Genomic DNA, 5,903 nt, shown 5'->3' with positions numbered 1-5,903 from the left:
ATCCCACTGCAATACAGAAGCAAAAACCAGATGATTTCTATCAACTTCTTATAAATATAAACAAAAGACAATGAGAAACATCAGGGAGTCACATTTCGCTGGAGGATAGAGACAGTGGGGGGCATAATTAGCATTGGAATCACATCTGCATCAAATTGAAAATTAGTAAAAATAAAGGAAACTCTTCACTTTGCAACTTTGCAGATGAAAAGCAGCAATTCTTCCATGCATAGCATATTTTTTGTTAAAATTGCTGTCTTACTACTTACAGGATTTAAATAAAAGATCCATAAAAATAGAAAATCCATTTATCCACCCATCTGAGGGGCATGTTCCCCACATATATGTGCTATTCATGCTTTTAAGATGGAAGGATGGATAGATACTTAATTGTTGCTAGATGATTTTCTCCAGCAGCAGTCAAATCAGCTTTTTGCTCCTTCCTATTAGATTATCGTCATTTTAATAAAGCTGACTCAGGTACAAGTCACACCTCAGAGAGAGAAGACAGAAAACCAGAATTTGCAGACCTGCTGTTTGTCTTCTGCCCTTTGCTACACAGACATTAAACAGTGCTTGGATGTCTGCATCAATTCAGTTTAGTGTGGAGATGCCCTCCTGCATGGAGCATCACCCTGGAATACAGAGGACTGAGTCTCTTTTGCCTCTTCCACTGTCTTGGCAGTCTTGGCACTTGGAGAAAATCTCACCTCAGTCCTTGGAGCCTGATTTCTTTTAACTGTAAAATGAGATAAATGATGCCAAATTCCCTTGTAAAATTATGGGTAAAAAGCATTACTGTCCTCCAAGGTGACAAGTGGTAGAAGGAAGCTCAAAAGGGAGTTCAGCCCACGGAGATCCTTAGGTCTCCTTTGACAAAAGTATCTGTGGAACTGGATGTCCAAAGCAGAGTGCCTGCTTAGCAGTATCCATCTTAGACACAAGACTATCTGAACTGTCTGCCCCTGTCCCTGAGTGGCTTTCCCTGGGTAGCTGGCTGGAAAATATGTCTCAATATTTAGCAACCCAAAAGCCATCTGCCAGCAAGGACACAAGGCTCAGGGATGTCCCTAGATACCTTCCATGTCCACCCTGGCTGCCTGTGTCAGGGAGTGCATTTCTTTCCTTGCTCCATCAGTGATGAGGAGCACAAAGCACTCCCCTAAGCCAAGGAACTGAGCTAAGCAGCTCTGGGTTCTGATACATAATTTAAAGCTTTTACCTAAGCACTCTTTGCTAGCACAGATCAAACGGTGGAAGCTGAGTTGACAGGTTAATCCCATTGTCAGGAGATATCAGTATTTCCAAAGCAGGTTTCATCTGGATTTGGAGTGAAACCCTGAGGCTGCTGCTCCTCCAGGAAGAGAGCAGAGTACCCATCCAGAGAGCTAGGGCAGCCCTGGGCTGAGAAGCTGATGGGAAACATGACAAGGTTTGGCCAATCCTGCACCCTGCCAGAGCTGCTTCTAAAACTCACCTTTTATGGAACATTTTGACCTTGTCAGCTGGCAGTTCCAACAATCAAAAAGCTTAGTCCACTTTTTTTTTATTTCCCAGGCAGCTCTATTCTGACAATATGCAATATGCATTTGTCCAAAAAGATGCCTATAAAACCACTAAACTTGCAATTTTTCCTCTGAAGACTCAAAAGCCTCACAGCCTCATTGAATATTTGGGTTCTTTCATTCTGCTGTTGTTTTGACAATGTAGAGAAAGGCCCAGATGAGAACAGCTGTTCTAAAACTGTTCTTCACACAGATGGGAAGATCTGAATGTTGCAATGTAGTACTCGTCCTGCCCACATCCCTCTGATTCCACATCTGAACTATTCCCGTATAAGCATGAGGCCAATCTCTAGTTAAGAGTTGAATGCCTCCAGAAACCCACAAGAAATAATTGTTTTTACTGAAATGACTTTCCCTAGATAGTGGAAAACACTTCACAATAGCTTGTACATTTGTAATTCTTTACTATCCAAGTCCCAGCAATACAGCAAGGTAATAAATCTCACTAAAGAGTGGTGTGTGGTATAATTGATGGGAATAGGTAGATATGAATCTTGAACATCTGTACATCTGATATGTGCATAGTGAAGGGGACAAAACTAAATATATTGGCACCCTTAATATCTTTCGTCAAGCTTAATTATAAATACAAAATATAATCTCAGTTTTCCATTCTTCTTTTAGAACCTCATAATTCCTGTGGAGTTGATGATGATTTTTGTGGCTGAAAATAAACATTAGGTCACAATTCTGCTTTCTCAGTTCAGTGCAAAACATGAGCAATATCTCTAGGTCATCACTACATCACTCCAGAAATCACTGCATGTGTGACGCTGCAGAAATCTGCTTCTCTGGCACCTGCAGAGGCATAGCTCAGCTTGAAGATCCTCTCACAAACTGTCACATGGTCAGCTGGAAAAATATCACATTCTTTTCTGGTCATCAAAAGATGGAGTTGTTTTTGAAAACAACTGAAGCAGGTAACAAAGCTCTGCTTGCAATCAACAGTCAATTGTTGTTGGCAAATGCAGAAGCACTTAATAATACTAGCACAGATGTAAATCATTACAAAAAATAGGCCTTCCATTGCAGAAAATGCTCTAAAGCTCTCAAGTATTGAAAAATAATGTGCATTTTAGCATATTTTCTTGTTTCAGAGCATATTATTAATTATTTCTTACCAAAATATTATGTAAAAGAGCCATCATTTGTATCTATAAATGATCGGCAAATCACAGCTTCAATAAGATGGAAAACCAATCTTCTGTCATCAGTTTTGCTCTGAATATTACTTTCCAATTTTACAAAAGCAAATCTTTTGCATGCCATGGAAGCGTGTGTTGCAGCCAGTTATGTCAATTTGCATATCGTGGCATGATAAAAACGAAACAATCTCATCTCCCTTGGTGGAAGGAATGACTGGAGGTTGAATTACTTAGTGACGCCAATCCTTCTCTGCTTTTGTTTCTGTCTTTAGGTCCTTTCCTTTTTATTGTTGTTTTCTGCCCAGACAGGCAAAAACTGTCTCTTGCAGTAGTTACAATCTTCTGCTTGTCCTTCTTCATCATCCTCCCCTGAGCTGGAGGTTGAATCTAATACAGAGAGAAAGAAGGACTGTGATTTGTGATAATGTCTCAAAGTCTTAGGCACTCAGGCCCACAGAAATGTCACTGATTTGTGCTTTTTGCTTTCTCCGGGCAATTCAGACAACTTTGTTCAGTCATGCATAGTCCTACCAGCACTGAGCAACTCATGTGTTAGAGCTTTAAAACACTCTACTTCACCACCCAGTCTTCTTGGGAAGAATTGAAAATGTATTCACAGATGTCTCATTATTCAAAAATGTAAAGGTTAAGATCTTTAAGCCTTTGGCTTAAGTATCTCTTACAATGTCACTTCTGTGGCAGATTCCTGGGGGATTCCTGGTTTTTCTTACTGTAGTTGCTTCTTTGCTTTCCTTACTTGAAGCAGTATACTGGACAAAAACATTGTTAGCCTGCAGTTTAGCAGCCAGGCCTCAAAGTAATTAATCATGCTAAGATAAAATAATTACTTCATTTATTTGAAATGAAAGAAAAATAGGTTTGCATACAGCATGCTTTTTTTTGTAAGAGGAAAAGCCTTGTAATCAATCTTGGCGCACAAATTGCTTTGGATATAGTGTTTAGGTGAATATGTTATCAGAGTTACAGTCTTTCAGGAATGCACAAGTCAGGTTTCAATACAAGTATTCTTTGATTTCCCAGTTTACTTTTTTTTTTGCTTTAAAAATATCTACATTTAAAGAGTCCACTTTTCAACATCAAGATATAGAATCATTAAGGTTGGAAAAGACTTCTAAGATCATCTAGACCAGCTATCAGCCCATCCCCACCATGCCCACTACCAACATTCCTTTGGTGCTATATCCACAGTGTTCTTGAACACAGGGATGTAAACACTTCCAGGTTGTAGGAAATGAGGTTTGTAGCAGAAATGCTAAGTCATAGCCTGAACCAGTGATTGAGCACCTGGTGGGAAGGCAGGGCCAACCCAATGGAGCTCAGATGCAGCACACCTGAGTGACCAGAAGGGGTGGAGCTGGGATCCATCCCTTCCTAGACCTCATTTAAGGGTTGACAGTGAAGATAGGGGTATCTTGTAGGAGATCCCTGCATACCTGAGGCTTTTGGGAGGTAAGCTGCTTTTTTTTCTTTTGTTTCTGTAGCTACAGAATGCATCTGCTGTGTTTGGAATTATCTTCACTTACTGAAGCTTGGAACTCTGCTACCCTGCTGTCATTGCTGTGTTTTCCATCATGTTATAGCATTATAAGGTTAGTTTTCAAGTAGTGCCTGTGTGTCTGGTATTTGTGTTGATATTTATCACAGATTTTTAGTGGGGGGGGAGGTATAGAAATGGTTAAGAAATGCATAATTGGTTATTCTGAAGGTGCTTCAGTTTCTGGAGGGGAGAAATACTGTCAGAACTCTGGATCTTGCTATAGAAACCATAGGGGACTTTAGGTAGGGGAGGAAGGGAAGCTGCTGAACATTAACAAGCAGGGCACTCAGTTCCTGCTGTTGGACTCCAACAGTCATGAAATGCTCAGGCCTGCTGCCTGCAGCACTGCCAGCTGGCTTCTGTGGGACAGGTGATTAATGGAGGGGAAATTTCTGTGAGCAAGTGAGTAGCATTATTTACTGATTTATGACTTCTTTGGAAGAAAGAAAGAAGTGGAAAGAACAGAAGTTAAGACTCAATGAGAGAGAATGTTGTGTCTGCTGTTGTATGAGGCTCTAGCACTTTTGAGGACAAAATGGATTATTTGTGTGTAGTATGGTGGAGATCTTAGGAAAAGACAGGAAACAAAAGGCATCCCAGTATGAAGCTACTACTCACTTCAGAATCACAGGAAAGGTTTCTCACCTGGTGTATGTCATAACACTGTATCTAATTAGATGTGTTAAAAAAGTAAAACTTGAAAAAATCACGACTGTTTTATTCTCTGATAGGAAGAAATTCTACCTTCTAAAGATGCACATACAAACACATATAAATTGCCCTGACTTCTCATTTGTATTGTTCTCTGTGAGGGGCAGCTGAACAGGGGGCAGAAAGGGCAAACTCTAGGACTGAACAGTGAGGAAAATTGGAACAGCTAACCCTTAAGCCAGGTAGCCAAATGGAAACCATTGCAATGAGTCCCCCTCAGGCATAGCAGGGAAGCACATCCTTGGCCCAGGGTCTAGATCTTCAGGAGTGTTAATACAGGTTGATTTTCATGCAGTAACAGTTTGCTCTTGCCAGTGTATGTTTAACAGCTCACCCTGTGGTTCTGTTCTATTAGTAGTGATGAATTCCAGTCAAGGGAGGCAAGCCAAGTTGCAGTATCTCTTGAACTTTAAAACAAGGCACAACATTAACAAGGGAGAACGCTGCCTTATCTCCACAGAGTGGTGTCTGATACATGCTTTGCTTTCGTGCTCTCTGCAAGTTGTGATTTGTTACAGTTTCTCTAGAAATCAACTCTTCCCTTCCAATGTTGCCCACTGGTTGTAATAGATCCTGCATTTTCCTGGGAATTACTCTGAGTTGGCTGTAACTGTTTTGGGAAGCACTCAGAGAAGAGAGTGTAAAGGGAAAGAAATCCAACAGGAATGGCCGTTAATTTCGTAGCACGTGCTGGTTTACCCAAGCAAGGCTGCACCCTCCATGGTGCTGCGGTAGGGGACTCTTGCCTTCTGCTTTGAATACTTCATGGGATTGCACTGGATTTCATGTTAAGGCACAGTGCTGTGTTTAACTCTCACCAGCCTGCCTTGAATAGCATTAGATAGTGCATGGAGAGCCACAGCAGCCTGTGGGAATGAAGCAGGGCTGGTGACGTAATTCTCAAGGTCTCCTTGGTTGTGTGGC

The sequence above is a fragment of the Tympanuchus pallidicinctus genome, unplaced genomic scaffold, assembly GCF_026119805.1.
Source record: "Tympanuchus pallidicinctus isolate F22 unplaced genomic scaffold, pur_lepc_1.0 scaffold1, whole genome shotgun sequence".
NCBI classification, from domain to species: Eukaryota; Metazoa; Chordata; class Aves; order Galliformes; family Phasianidae; genus Tympanuchus; species Tympanuchus pallidicinctus.
This window is presented reverse-complemented; position numbering follows the sequence as displayed.